Raw genomic sequence first — 16,971 nt, 5'->3', positions numbered from 1 at the left:
CTGTTCCAGAAAAGTTAATTACAATGTGGTAAGATAATGTCATTTTAACCTTTCATTTAATGATAAAATTGTAGAGTATTTTCTTATATATGTAAACAACTTGCTCTCTTGTTTCACATTAAATTGACCATTTACAAAGTCAAAAAAAAAAAAGTGAAAGAGGAGAGTGAAAAAGTTGGTTTAAAACTCAGCATTCATAAAACTAAGATCATACCATCCATTCCCATCACTTCATGGCAAATAGAGGGGAAACAATGAAAACAGTAACAGACTTTTTTTTCTTAGGCTCCAAAGTCACTGCAGATGGTGACTGTAGCCATGAAATTAAAAGACACTGCTCCTTGGAAGAAAAGCTGTGATCAATCTAGATAGGATATTAAAAAGCAGAGACCTTACTTTGCCAACAAAGGTCAGTCTAATCAAAGCTATGATTTTTCCAGTAATCATGTATGGATATGAAATTTGAGCTATAAAGAAAGCTGAGTGCGAAAGAACCAATGCTTTTGAACTATGGTGTTAGAGAAGAGTTTGGAGAGTTTTGGAGAGCTGCAAAGATATCCAACTTGTCCATCCTAAAGGAAACTGGTCCTGAATATGCATTGGAAGGACTGATGCTGAAGCTGAAACTCCTATACTTTGACCACCTGATGCGAAGAACTGACTCATTGGAAAAGACCCTGATGCTTGGAAAGATGGAAGGTGGGAGGAGAAGGGGATGACAGAGGATGAGATGGTTGGATGGCATCACCAACTCAATGAACATGAGTTTGAGTAAGCTCTGGGAGTTGGTGATGGACAGGGAGGCCTGGTGTGCTGCAGTCCACGGGGTCGCAAACAGTTGGACACACCTGAGTGACTGAACTGAACTGAACTGCTTGATGCAAAAGTTGCAATCTGAAGCATTATGCTGAACAAAAGATATCAGAGGTTTCCCTCTGTGGCCCCTGGAAGAGGCAGGGAAAGAATTTAAGATGGATGAACTGCAGAATCAAAAGGTTTTCATCAAAATCTCAGATATTAAACTTTTCTCAGTTTCTCATTGCTCATGTGTAAAAACTGAGATAACAATTTGTTTTCTTTTTCAAGGATTAAGTGAGAAAATTTATGCTTCATCACATAGTATTGTACTTGGTATTCAGTTCAGTTCAGTCACTCAGTTATGTCTGACTCTGTGACCCCATGGACTGCAGCACAACAGGCTTCCCTGTGCATCACCAACTCCCAGAGCTTTCTCAAACTCATATCCATCGAGTCAGTGATGCCATCGAACCATCTCATCCTCTGTCGTCCCCTTCTCCTCCTCCCACCTTCAATCTTTCCCAGCATCAAGGTCTTTTCCAATGAGGCAGTTCTTTGTATCAGGTGGCCAAAGTACTGGAGCCTCAGCATCAGTCCTTCCAATGAATATTCAGGGTTGATTTCCTTTAGGATTGACCGGTTTGATCTCCATGCAGTCCAAGGGACTCTCAAGAGTCTTCTCCTACATCACAGTTCAAAAGCATCAATTCTTTGGTGCTCAACTTTCATTATGGTCCAACTCTCACATTTATACATAACTACTGGAAAAACCACAGCTTTGACTAGATGGACCTTTGTTGACAAAGTAATATCTGTGCTTTTTAATATGGGTCTATGTTGGTCATAGCTTTTTTTCCAAGGAGTAAGTGTCTTTTAATTTCATGGCCACAGTCACCATCTGCAGTGACTTTGGAGCCCAAGAAAATAACATGCCACTGTTTGCATTGTTTCCTTGGTATTACTAGATTCCAATTCCCTTGAAAGTGGTTTTACTGTTGTTTCAAGATTCTATCCCTATATCTGTGAAAAAAAGCTAAATGCAGTAATGTTGAATTAATTGCAGATAATAGGCAACCTACATAATATCTGCCTCATTTGCCTTGGATATCAGCAAAGCAGTCCACAGACTGTCTTTTTACTTTGGATAAAAGAGGGAATTAAGAAAAGTAAGAATGTTCACTGCTTAAACTCTGACAGGATACCCTTCTAATTCACATACTTTGCTTTGAACCCGTATCACTGAGTGCTTCCTGAGATTGCAAGTGTCCCAGCATAGTGGAGATCAGCCCATTTTAGGCTGAAGCACTTTCTAGGTAATAGATGAACATACTTGGCACACAGCCTCATAATACGGCTTCCGGTAAGTTGCTTTACTAGAGAAAATTAAATAGGACTCTTCTGGGAGCACTGTTTTAGACAAGGACATCCCCTGAGCCATGAGAACACTTAGAGAAATCCATGGTGCTGACTGATAGCATCCTATTTTGATAACAGATAATTTCCTCAGGCAACCCAGAGTAGAAAGACTGTGTGTGTGTATGTGTGTGTGTGTTTGTAAAACAGCTAAGAGAAACGAAACCAAAAAAAAAAAAAAAGAGAATCAAGAATAGTAATAACAATACCCAACTGCCTTAGCAGTTAGGTGGCACCTCAGAACTGGCAGCAAAATAGGGTCATGGTGAGCATCAGTTCAGTTCAGTAGCTCAGTCATGTCCAACTCTTTGCAACCCCTTGAATCGCAACATGCCAGGCCTCCCTGTCATCACCAGCTCCTGGAGTTTACTCAAATTCATGTCCATCGAGTTGGTGATGCCATCCAGCCATCTCATCCTCTGTCATCCCCTTCCCCTCCTGCACCCAATACCTCCCAGCATCAGAGTCTTTTCCAATAAGTCAACTCTTCGCATGAGGTGGCCAGAGTACTGGAGTTTCAGCTTTGGCATCAGTCCTTCCAATGAACACCCAGCACTGATCTCCTTTAGAATGGACTGGTTGGATCTCCTTGCAATCCAAAGGACTCTCAAGAGTCTTCTCCAACACCACAGTTAAAAGCATCAATTCTTCAGCACACAGCTTTCTTCACAGTCCAACTCTCACATCCATACATGACCACTGGAAAAACCACAGCCTTGATTAGACAGGCCTTTGTTGGCAAAGTAATGTCTCTGCTTTTGAATATGCTATCTAGGTTGGTCATAACTTTCCTTCCAAGGAGTAAGCGTCTTTTAATTTCATGGCTGCAATCACCATCTGCAGTGATTTTGGAGTCCCCCAAAATAAAGTCTGACACTGTTTCCACTGTTTCCCCATCTATTTCCTATGAAGCATAACCAAGTGCAAAAATTAATTGGGACAATAAGGAACATAATGAAAAAGACATACAAACATGACATATACTAGGAGAGGCACTATATATATAGAGGAGATAACATAAAAAAAAAAAAAAAAACCAGAGAGCAACTGGGTAGAGGCCAAATTTTCAGCAGAGACCTAATAATTTAAATCTGGTGAATCAGACAAATTTGGGTTTAAGCCCAGGTCTTTCATTTACTGGTTCAGTGTGACCTTGGGAAAGCAATTTCTTATCTAGGCTTCAGTTCCTCACCTAGAAAGGGAAATACTAACAATACCCAAGTTTGAGGCTTTTAGAAGGTTTATAGTGAAAATGTACTACAATGCCTGACATTAGTTAAAAATCCATTAAATGTTGGTGGGAGTGGTTATGTAAGTCACTGCTCAATAAATGTTCATTGTTGTCATTCTCTAAGAAAGGACTAACTGCACTGAATCTGCCTAGTAAGCTAATGGAGTGAGTGCAGTTATTTTTCTCCTAAAACAAATTAAAAGACTGAGGTGTAGAAGACTAAGGAACTTGGCTGTGATATACAGGTGATTCACGATAACTAAAACTAAAACCAAGGCAAGATGCCACAAATGTTGGGACTCTTAACAGCTGGGGTGGGGGTATGGTAAGAGTAGTGGCTGGATTATAAAAGTGTAGTAGGTTATTAAAAGGCACTGGCTTTGCAAATAGCTGGGGAAATAAAGAGAAGTGAAAGGCAAGGGAGAAAGGGAAAGATATACCCAACTGAATGCAGGGTTCCAGAGAATAACAAGGAGAGATAATGCCTTCTTCAATGAACAATGCAAAGAAAGAGAAACATGATAGAATAGGGAAGACTAGAAATATTTTTACAATAACTGGAGATATCAAAGGAATATTTCACACAAGAACAGGCATGATAAAGGACAGAATCAGTAAGGACCTAACTGAAGCAGAAGTGATTAAGAAGAGGCAGCATGAATACACAGAAAAAAACTATATCAAAAAAAAAGATCTTAATAACCTGGATAACCACAATTGTCTGGGTCACTCACCTAAAGCCAGGCATCCTGGAGTGAGAAGTCAAGAGGACCTTAGGAAGCATTGCTACAAAAATAGTTAGGGGAGGCAATGGAATTCCAAATGTGCCATTTAAAACTCAGAAATGATGTTGTTAAAGTGCTGCACTCAATATACCAGCAAATTTGGAAAACTCAGCAATGGCCCCAGGATTGGAAAGGTCAGTTTTCATTCAAATCCCAAAGAAGGGTAATGCCAAAGAATTATCAAACTACTGTACAATTGTGCTCATTTCACATGCTATCAATGTCATGCTCAAAATCCTTCAAACTAGGCTTCAACAGTACATGAATCAAGAATTTCCAGATGTACAAATGGGTTTCAAAGAGGAACCAGAGATCAAACTGCAAACATATTTTGGATAATGGAGAAAACAAGGGAGTTTCAGAAAAATATCTACTTATTCTTCATTGAGTACACTAAATCCTCTGTGTGGATCACAACAAACTGAGGAAAATTCTTAAAGAGATGAAAGTACCAGACCACCTTACCTGTCTAGAAACCTGTATACAGGTCAAGAAGCAACAGCTAGAACCAGACACAGAATAACTGATTGGATCCAAAGTGGGAAAGGAGTACAACAAGACTGTATATTGTCAACCTCATGCAAAATGCCAAACTGGATTAATCACAACTGCAATGAAGATTTCTGGGAGAAATATCAACAGCCTAAGATACACAGATTATGCCACTCTAATGACAGAAAAGAAAGTGAAGAGGAACTAAAGAGCCTCTTGATGGTGATGAAAGAGAAGAGTGAAAAGCTGGTTTAAAACAACATTTAAAAAACTAAGATCATGGCACCTGGTCCCATTACCTTATGACAATAGAAAGGGAAAAAGTGGAAGCAGTGATAGATTTTGTTTTCTTGGGCTCCAAAATCTCCACAGATGGGGACTGCAGCCACAAGATGAAAAGATACTTCCTCTTTGGAAGGAAAGCTATGACAAACGTAGACGGTGTATTAAAAAATCAGAGACATCATTTTGCTGACAAAGGTCCATATAGTCAAAGCTATGTTTTTCCAGTAGTTATGTATGGATGTGAGAGTTGGACCATAAACAAGGCTGAGCACTGAAGAACTGAAGCTTTCTAACTGTGATGCTGGGAGTAATGGGAGTCCCTTGGAGAGCAAGGAGTTCAACCCAGTCAATCCTAAAGGAAATCGAGTATGAATATTCACTGGAATAAATAACTTATGCTGAAGCTGAAGCTCAAGTACTTTGGCCACCTGATGTGAAGAGCTGACTCACTGGGAAAAAAAAAAAAAAAAAAACTAATTCTGGGAAATATTGAAAGTAAAAGGAGGAGCAGGCAGCAGAGGATGAGATGGTTAAATAGCATCACTGACTCAGCGGACATGAAAGTTTTGCAAACTCCAGGAGAGAGGTTGGGACAGAGGTGCCTGGCATGCTGCAATTCATGGGATCACAAAGACCTGGGCATGACTTATCAACTGAACAACAGCTACAAATGCCATACTTCTTTAATATGGCACTCGGCAATTTATTTATTTATTCGCAAAATGAAATGAATATTTGCCTTCTTGTCAGATGCTCTGTAAGATTTAGGAAGCTGGACTAGCTTCAGGGGAGCCTATAGAAATGCATACAAAACACACCCTCTGGGATTTGAATCCAAGCCCTGCCGGTGTTGGGTGATGTGGAGACTGCTGCTTTACTTGCTCAGTTTCAATTTCCTCTGATGAAATTTTACTGGATTGCTATGAAGATTAAATTAAAGAGATAACCATATAATTCACCTAACATCTCATAGAGCATTTGATAGACAGTAACTAAAATGGTCCTGACTTTTTCCTTTAAATTTCTTGGGTAAATTTTTATTTACCTATGAGAAGTCAAACCCAAAATAAAAGTTCAGTGATACTTTAACACAGTGCATGCAATATCAAATTCCTTTCTTCCTTCCATATTTTCCTTCTGTGCATCTTTCTTCCTTCCTTCCATCATATACCATGTACTCTATATCTACTGCATGCCAAGCTGTACGCATAGCACTAAGAATACAACAAAAACAAGATAAGTATATGATTAAGTGTCATGAGTAGTGTTCCAGAGGGAGAGACCCCTCTTTACTGAAGTGACCAAGGACAGTTTTACACATAAGTTGAATTAGCCCTAAGTTAGCCCTTAGGGCAGAGAATCTAGAAAAGGAACAATTATCTAGGCACAGGGAAAGGACAGAAGCAAAACGTAAGAATCCCTAATGTGTAGGATGTTTGTTCATCACTGACAGGTATCATTTGGCTAAATGAACTGTTCATGGATACAGTCATTATAATTAATGCTCCAACATTCCTTTGGAAAATTTTCTTTAACAATAACCTTACAATGGAACCCAGTGTATAAACCAAACAACACTGAAGTATTCTGACTGAGAAAAGCCAAGAGATTTTTCCAGGAACATGTTTTGTGCTCCAGGTTATCTACAGAGATCCCATAGAATTTTTGAAATAAAATGTACAGCAAAGAAAAACAAAAGCCCCCTTAAGAATGTAGTAAAGTTTTAAACATTCATCTGGGAATAGCCTAAGAACAGTCTATCCAAGAATGTTGGATAAAAGTCTGAGTAAACCTATATGTAATAAAAATGGAAGAATTTGAACAGGAAAATACAAGGAAAACTGTGCTGAGGAGAAAAAAAATCACCTTGATTAGATGAGTCTGATTTGGAGGATTAAAATATCTGCAAGGTGATTAAATGGATATTACTATAGTTTAGTTTGAATGTACTCCAAAGATTCTTGTAGAGAAATCAACATACTCCGAGTTGTAACAAGGATGTAACCACACATTTACATCTAGCTCTAAGCATTGCTTTTAAAAGAGAAAGAAGTGGAACCGTACTACTTTTAGAAGCATAAACACTTTTGTGCATGAAATGCATAAAACCATTCTTCTACAGTGATTTCCTCAGATTCATGGCAACGTGAAACTACATCAGTACTTCACATTTTTATCTATAATCTGGAATCCCAATCAGGGGCAAAATTGCACTCAGGGAAGCAGTATTTGATCTTATTCAAAACATATCTCATTGAAAAAATTAATATTATATTACTTTGGATTAATGGTGCTGATTGATTTACCTCTTCATTATTTAAAATAAAGACTCTATGATGTTTCCCTGACTTCTTTCTATTCTTCATAGTATGTAGGACAATGACCCTTCCCTAAGGTATCCCTGCTTTAATTCCTGGAACCTATAAATATATGGCCTTACACAGAAACTTAAGTTGGCAGAAAGCAATTAGGAACTAAATAGCCTCTTAATAAGGATGAAAGAGGAGAGTGAAAAAACTGATTTAAAACTCAACATTCAAAAAACTAAGATCACGGCATCTGGTCCCAACACTTCATGGCAAATAGATAAGGGAAAGTAGAAACAATGACAGATTTTACTTTCTTGGGCTCCAAAATCACTGCAGACATGACTGCAACCGTGAAATTAAAAGACTCTTGCTACTTGGAAGCAAAGCTATGACAAACCTAGACAGTGTACTAACGAGAAGAAACATCTCTTTGCCAACAAAGGTCCATGAAATCAACCCTGGAATAGTCATTGGAAGGACTGAAGCTGAAACTCCAATACTTTGGCCACCTGATGTGAAGGGCTGACTCTGGAGAACGTGATGCTGGGAAAAATTAAGGGCAGGAGGAGAAATGGATGACAGGGAATGAAATGGTTGGATGGCCCATTGACTAAATAAGTATGAGTTTGAGCAAACTCAGAGAATTAGTGAAGGACAGGGAAGCCTGGGATGCTACAGTTCATAGGGTCACAAAGAGTCAGACACAACTTAGTGACTGAACAACAAGTTCTTCAGTTGTTCTTTAGACAAAAGTCTTGATATAGGAGATTACTCTGGATTATCTCAGTAGACCCAGGGCAAGCAGAAGAGTTCTTCTAACTTAGAGAGGGAGGAAGAGTCAAAGAAAGAGATGTGATGAAGGAAGCTAGAGTCAGAGCAATGCTCCCTGGAGACTCCACTGGCTACTGCTTTTTTTGAAGACAGAAAGGAGGTCATGAGTCAAAGGTGGGTGATTTGTAGAAGCTGGAGAAGAGAAGGCAACAGATTCTCTTCTAGAGTCTCCGATGGGAACACAGTCCTGGCCACATTTAAATTTTAGCCGAATGAAACCCATTTTGTTCTTCTGACCTTCAGAATTGTAAGATAATAAAACCATGTTGTTTTAAGTCACCAGGAGTAGTTTGTTACAGAAGCAATAGGAATCTACCACAGAACAGCCTCAGTAACCTGAAAGAGAACTGTACTGAGTATTCTGAAGGTCAAAGAGATTCACTGATTCATTCCTAGAGCTGATTCTTAGAACATCTCTTTACTGGCCACTTTTCTTTCCTAAAATTTCCTAGTGATTATCCAGGTTTTTGGGTTTTCAAATCATCTTAAAAACAATACTCTAAATCACTTATCAGTGTATTCATGACATGTTAATAATCCTCTTTATGTCTGTTTTTCTATTTAAAACAAGATCAATGAAAACACCTAATCATAATATTGCAGGGGGGGGGGGGGGGGGTGAGGGACTGAAAGTTAAGTAGGAATGGTAGAGCTTAATATATTCACTCATTTAAAATAATCTTTTTACAGGAGGTATAACAACTCTGTACTAAGCATTTTATTAAATTCTACAGCTTCTGTCTTCCAGGAGCTGAAATTCTTATACACAGCAGATATATATAAATGTTGACTCTAACATGTAATAAGTGCCCATAACAATGACATTTAGTCATTTGTTACAATGTTGGCATACAGTAAACATCAGTTTGTCAATATGTTTGTCTATGAAGACAGAGTGGGGTCATTCAATACTTCAAACAGTGCTAAGTATCTCATACACATACAAAGATGATATGTAAATATACAAATACTTTTTCATAACTGTATATCCTTTTAACTGAGTGCTGGAAATTTGCTACAAGATGGCCTGTTCATGTGTCAGGGGATACATAATCATACCATGGTAGTTACTGTGTGTTTAAATCTCTGGAAGAACTCCTTTATAGTTGTAGTATACCATGAATTGTCTTTTCTGGTCCATGATGCTATGCAAAGGTAGGAATGTATAATTGATTCACTAATGCTCAAACTAATGAGCTATAACAGTGTGTCCTATCTGTCAAACTGACACAGAGCATTTAGCAAATTCAAGGAAGTTTCCGAGCAAAAGACCCATTTCTGAATTTTTCCAGTGTCCCCATCTCTCCAGCAATAGCAATATGTATTCCAAATGAGAACAGAACTACAGATAAAGTGGTACATTGCCACTTAAGTAAATCACACCAGCTTCAAAGTCTGGAGAAGCTGGCAGACCAAGATGGACTTTCTTGAAGACAAGATTAAAGCACAACTCAGGGAAAAGTCATTGAAATGAATACTTCATATGCAAAGGCAACATATATTTACAGAGAATGAAATCTGGGTTAAAACATTTTTGAATCATGTCTAAGTGTTCACTATAAACTAAAAAGATTTTGCTTGATTTACTCGCTTCAATTTCTAAGCTTTTCCCCTTTCTTTGCTAATGGCAAGCTATCAATCATTGAAGCTGTAATCAGATTTTACAGAAGGCCACCAGCATCATTTTCAATCATTTAAATGTTGCAGCCTGCCTCCCTTCTTTGTGAATCACAGAGATTAATGTGAAAGGATTTTTAAATGTATTTTAGAAAAATTAGCAAATTATGATTGTTCTCTAATTCCCAGCTCACCACTTCACAAGGCATTATGCACAGGGGCTTCTATAGGCTTCATTGCTCAGAGGAAGAAAAATGTGAAGGCATCCTGTACTTAACACTAGGATGGCTCTTTGGACAGATACTGAATACTATATTCAGAGTGGAAAGACTTACATAAAAGTGCTTTCATGGTTATACCTTTTTCCTCCAAGTTATTTTCCTGAATAAGTTATCTCCTAAAGTAGACTATAGTCAAACAGAATTTTTTTTTTAATTACATAAATTTTCTTTTCAAGCTCATCACCATTTGAAATTCTTCATAGCTCCCTCAAGTTGCAAGAGTTACACTTCAATTTAGACAAGAACATTTTTAGATTTTGGACCATGAAATTTTCTTTTGAAAACTTTTTCCAGTTCATTGAAATTAGATTTACTGTTTTCCTGTTTATGTTTACATGTTTATGTAAACATAAACAGGAAAATATAAACTTTTCATTTTTAAATGAAAAGTGAAATAATAGAGTACAGCAGATAAAGTAAGAATGTAAAATCCCATCAGCCTGGTTGAAGTTGTGTGTCAATAGGATTGTGGTCCATATGAAACTAAGAGAGGAGGTCTGAAAGAGATGATTTGGGTTCTTCTAGGACATATATGTGATCTGATACTACAGAATAACAGAACAACAAGTCATCAGCAAACCTAGCAGCTTAAAACAATAAATATGTATTGTCTCCTACATTTTGTGGTATAAGGAATCTCAGAGGGGATTACCTTGGCATTTCTGCCTCAAGGGCTCCCATGAAGCTACAGCTGAGCTCTTATCCACAGTGCAGGAATCAGGAAAATTGACTGGATTAGAGGATCCCCTCACAAGATGTTTCAGCCACACTTGGAAAGTAGTACCGTTTGTCAGCAGGATCCTTCCTTCCTACTAGGTGAATATCTTCATGTAGCTGCTTGAAGGTCCTCAAGACATGACAGCTGGCTTCCTCCAGAGTAAGCAACTCAAGAGCTAATAACAAAATAAGGTAGAAGCCAGAACATATTTTACAACTTAACTTCAGAAGTCACATTCCATCATTTCCACGAAATCTTGTTAGTTACACAGGTCAACCCCATTTGAGGTGTGAAAGCACTAAAAAGTGATGCCGATCAGAAGATAATGCTAATCGCTCAGTCATGTTCAACTCTTTGGGACCCCGTGGACTGTAGCCTGCTAGGCTTCTCCATCTATGGAATTTTCCAGGCAAGAATACTAGAGTGAGAAGCAAATCCCTTCTTCAGGGGATCTTCCTGATGCAGGGATCGAATCCCAGTCTTCTGCATTGCAGGCTGATTCTTTACCATCTGAGCCACCAGGGAAGCCCCAGAGGATGAGATAGTTAAAGAGCATCACTGACTCAATGGATGTGAATTTGAGCAAACTCCAGGAGATAGTGAGGACAGGGAAGCCTGGCATGCTGCAGTCCATAGGGTCACAAAGAGTCGGACACAACTTAGTGATGGAACAACAGCATCAAGAGATAAGCTCGGGGTCAGTAATCACACCATTACGGATTTTTGTCTTTCCTTTAAGAGTGAGTTGAAACTAAAGACTTTTGCTAGAGGGCTGTCATAATGAAACAAATTGCAAGATGATTTTGACTCCAGTGTGAACAGAAAGACAGGAAGAGAGCAAGAGTTAAAGCAGGACACTTAGAAAGCTTCTGCTGTGGTCCCAATCAGAGATAATGGTGCTTACATCAGTCTAAGGGCAGGACAGGTAGAAAGAAATAGGAAGGGAGATCTGGAGTATGACTATTTCAAAGTTTTTGTTTCTAAAAGTTCTGAACGGTTTGATTAAAAAAAAAAAAAAAACATTTACAGCTTCTCTCTTTCCTTTTTTTTTTTTTTTTTGAAGGCCTGATCAGCAGTTTCATTAGTATAACCCAGGAAACAGCCTCATAAAGAAGATGTCAGCATTTCAGGATGATCCACACCTCCTCCACCCAAAAGGGACAGATGCTTTAAATGATGGAGCACAATTGTCTTACTGAGCCACAGACAACAAATTGAAGTATTTCTTAAAACTAGGGTTACTGAAAATTACAGAGTTGTGTAGTGGGAGAAAATGTGAAGCCATATAGAGAAAAGGAGCCAGTGGATTAAAGGTTCTTGTCAGTGCAAATGCCCTATGACTGAGTCTTGGTGAAATTTCAGGTGTTATCCCCAGGTTGTATCATTTTCTCCAGAGTGCTTGCTTGAACCTCCAAAAGGCTAGGTTTGAAATACAAATCTTTCCCCACAATCACATGCTAATTTCTTTTTTCAGTTGTCTGAGATCGAGACCTTAGTTCTAGGCTACCTGGACTTGCCATTTTTTTTTAATTGGAGCATAGTTGATTTGCAATGTTGTGTTAATTTCTGCTGTGCTGCTGCTGCTGCTAAGTCGCTTCAGCCGTGTCCGACTCTGTGCGACCCCATAGAGAGCAGCCCACCAGGCTCCCCTGTCCCTGGGATTCTCCAGGCAAGAACACTGGAGTGGGTTGCCATACAGCAAAGTAATTGTTATATATGCATATGTGTGTGCATATTCTTCTTTAAATTCTTTACATTATGATTGATCACAGGATATTGAATATAGTTTGCTGTACTAAACAGTAGGACCTTGGTGTTTATCCATTCTGTATATAATGGTTTGCATCTGCTAAACCTAAATTCTCAATCCATCCCCCACACACCCCCTTCCCTCATGGCAACCACAAGTCTGTTCTATGTGTCTGTGAGTCTCTTTCATAGATAGGTTTTCATTTGTGTTATATATTAGATAGAATCGGCAATTTTGATCCTTTTCCTGAATCTTTCCCCTTGAGTTTTGTTTTTGCTTTTGATGGAGTCAACGATCAGGAAGTGTTTATTGACATAAATAGGGTTAAAGTTATTAGATGGTAAATATTCATTATGGGCTTCCCTGGTGGCTCAGATGGTAAATAATCTGCATTATACAAGTATTTATACATTACATATTTATATGTAAAGTATCTATTAAACATCTCTCTGAGTGAAGCACTCTGTAGGACCACAGGACATAATGCTGAACTAAATGGATCTAGCTAGTCCCTGTCTTTATGGAGCTTAGTCAATCCTTGTTAAATTGGTAGTTACATTGCTAATTTTATCTGTTCTCTCCCCTTTCCTCGTTTCCAAACACTTCTCTGGCATTTTTCTAGCACAAAAAAGTTCTTTGGAGCTTTTTACACATTTTAACTGGTATTGGTTTTAGGTTAATTATCTTTTATTTTTATGTACTGATTGGCACAAGAAAGATACAAAAAAAATACCATAATATTAATAGCTAATTTGGTGAAACTTTTGCCAACTGGCTTTCAGTGTGAAACAGACTTGAAAGTTTTATCCATCTGGCACTACTTAATTGAGGAGTTCACCACTAATCACTGTCAACAATCAAGTTTCTTTTCCTCCAATCCCACTTTTGGGAAATGTGTGTGTATGTGTGTGTTCATGGGCAATTTGTTCATTTAGCCAAAATCAATGACTGTCATCTGCTTAGTAATGTGCTGGGGAAAAAGTAACAACCCATGCCACTTTTTAAAAGAGATCTTTATTTCAGAAAAACAAAGAGGGCTTTATCTCATAAATGAAAGCAAAAATATTTGCCTGCCTAAGTCCTATGTATTGTCATAACTCTTATGCTTTAATGCTATGACCACCCCATCCATTCCTTATCTAGATGTATCTTGTATTTCCTAATCCAGTTAATAACCCACCTACTTCAAGAAACTTTTATCCCCTATGATAATCTCATCAGAACCATACGTTCAAATATCCAATTTTATTTCACTCATTTTGCTTTGTCTTCCCTTTGGTTCTCCTGTTCTTTAAGGTTGGGGATCCCACAGCATTGTTCTCACAGGAAAACCATGCTATGTGCTGAGCACATAGCAAGAGACTAAAGGATACTTATTCTTGCCTGGAAAATTTCACAGACAGAGGAATCAGGAGAGCTACATTCCATGGGGTCACAAAGAGTCAGACATGACTGAGCGTGCACACACACACACACAGAATACTGACTGAATTTTCATTCATTAATTGATTCAGAAAATAATCATTGAGCTTCTACTGTATCTTAGATTTACCAGGTGTACAGCTATCCATCATACTCTCATAAGATGGCAGAAAAGGCAAACATTAAAAAAAAATTTGAAAAATTATATTGCAATTATTGCATGTGTTAGGAAGGAGAAATGAGACTCTAAGGATAGCTACACCTGGAGAAGCCAGTCTAGTCTTCCCTGGTTAGTACTTAAGCTTCTAAGGGGCAGGGATACTGGAGTGTAGTATGTGAGGCAAGTAAGGAGACTCAGAGATCAAGAGTACTCTGCTGTTCGGGAATCTGGCACATGAGACCATTCCAACTGATTATGGGAGGAGTCTGTTCCAGAGAATGACAACTATCCAGGGATCACAACATAAACAGGGCTGGTACCTATTTCAGATTCACAACCTAACAGTTCCCTTGTATAAGTGACCTACTGCAGGCATTCCAAAAAATGTCTTTCCAGCATTCTTAGTTGAATCTCAGGTTTAGGTATTTATCTCCTTTTGAGTGTTCATAACCAAGTCAGCATTTTTCATTTCTTGTGCAGCATTATGGGCTCAAATATGCTCCTCCTCTCAAAACTAATCTGCTGATACCCTAGTACCTCAAAATGTGACTGTATTTGGAAGTAGGGTCATTAAAGACATTAAGTTAAAATTAGGCCATTACACTGGGCCTAATCCAATATGACTGCTCTTCTCATAAGAGGTCGAGATACCAGTAAGGCATATGCACGGAGGAAAGTTCATGTAGAGGTACAACAGGAAGGTGGCCATCTGCAAGCCACGGAGAGAGACCTTGGAAGAAATCAAGCCTCCCAAAGCCTTGATCTTAGATTTGTCATCTCTAGAACTGTAAGAAAATAGATGTCTCTTGTTTAAAAGTCACCAAGTCCGTGGTATTTTGTTATGGTGTAACAGAGCAGGGCCCTATGGCACCTTCCTGGAGCAAACCCTCCCCCACGTCCCCTGCTTTAGCTCCTCTCTGAAGCACGTAGATAATAGCATCTTATACACACTTCCTGAGCTATTTTACAGATGCTAAAACCCCACCAAAGGGGAGAAGTTAACTACTTAGTAACCTTGAGCACATAACCCTCAGATCTATTGGTACTAAGGAATAATACTGTCAAACCCCATGGCACCGCCTTGTTACCCCACCATCAACCAATCAGTATTGTGCACGAGCTGATCAAAGATCTTGAGATGCCCCTCACCATGCTCTGAAAATGCTTTGCTGAAATCCATCAGAGAGTTCTGGCTTTTTTAGCACTATCTGTCCCAGACTCCATATCTGGTGTCTTACAATAAACCCTGCACTTTCCTTCATCACAGCTTAGTGTCAGTAGCTTGGCTTTACAGCACACAGGCGAGTGAATGCCATGTTTCATTAGGTAGCAATGGCGTCTCCAGCAAACTAATAGATACAAATACAGAATAGCCAAGTTTCTTTAAGTACCCATCTTAACTAATCAAAGTTTCTGCCTTTGATGACTATTTACATCTTCTTCACAACACACCAAAGCATAACTTTTTCTTTAACATTAAGATGGTGTATTATTATGACCACAGAAGAACTTCAGGTCTAGCTAAACAATCTTCATACTGAATATTATAAGTCCAGTATGGATGCTTTGCAGAGAAAGAAAAAAAAAAAATCATTCCTTACAACCAATGCCCTGCTCTCCTTCTTAATTTTTTTTTTCTCCTTCTTAATTTATTCTGCAATACACTAGTTGCCTGGATACAGAACTTCTTTCCTCAGTCAATACCTCTTCCAAAAAGTATTTTTACGTGAAGAGGAAAATGCATAAGCCTCATTCATATTTTTTAAGCTAGCTAGATCCTGGTCTGTACCTACCCTTCTTGACTTATATCCTCCTTAGATTTACAGAGCTGTCATTTGAAATATTATTTCTTGAGTATCATAACTTGACTTGGCAAAACTTCTGCAGAGCAGCTAGATAAACTTTGTATACTTGAGGGTCTTTGATTCATTATATTTTCCAGTTTCAAGGGGCTTCTCAAAAGGGAATTTTTAATTGAGTATTAGAATTAAGGGGGCCTTTGAAAAAATCACTTTTTTAAAAAATTTTTATTTTTACTTGATTTTACTTTACAATACTGTATTGGTTTTACCATACATTGACATGAATCCACCACGGGTGTACATGCGTTCTCAAAGATGCTACACACATATTTTTTGCCCTTGTGTCGAAGGAATATTATATAAGCATAAAATAATCCTCAATGAATTCTCTCGGACGATATCAGTTCAGTTCAGTTGGGTAGTCGTGTCTGACTCTTTGTGACCCTGTGAACCACAGCACGCCAGGCCTCCCTGTCCATCACCAACTTCCAGAATCCACACAAACCCATGTCCATTGTATTGGTGATAGCATCCAACAATCTCATCCTCTGATGTCCCCTTGACCTCCTGCCCTAAATCATTCCCAGCATCAGGGTCTTTTCAAATGAGTCAACTGTTCAGATCAGATGGGCAAAGTATTGGAATTTCAGCTTCAACATCAGTCCTTCCAATGAACACCCAGGACTGGTCTCCTTTAGAATGGACTTGTTGGATCTCCTTGCAGTCCAAGGGACTCTCAAGAGTCTTCTCCAACACCACAGTTCAAAAGCATCAATTCTTCGGTGTTCAGCTTTCTTCACAGTCCAACTCTCACATCTATACATGACCACTGGAAAAACCATAGCCTTGACTAGACGGATCTTTGTTGTCAAAGTAATGTCTCTGCTTTTTAATATGCTGTCTAGGTTGGTCATAACTTTCCTTCCAAGGAATAAGCGTGTTTTAATTTCATGGCTGCAATCACCATCTGCAGTGATTTTGAGGCCCCCCAAAATAAAGTCTGACACTGTTTCCAATGTTTCCCCGTCTATTTCCCATGAAGTGATGGGACCAGATGCCATGATCTTCATTTTCTGA

This window comes from Capra hircus, chromosome 26, assembly GCF_001704415.2.
Source record: "Capra hircus breed San Clemente chromosome 26, ASM170441v1, whole genome shotgun sequence".
Taxonomy (NCBI): domain Eukaryota; kingdom Metazoa; phylum Chordata; class Mammalia; order Artiodactyla; family Bovidae; genus Capra; species Capra hircus.
The sequence above is the reverse complement of the archived record's forward strand: the minus strand, read 5'-3'. Positions refer to the sequence as shown.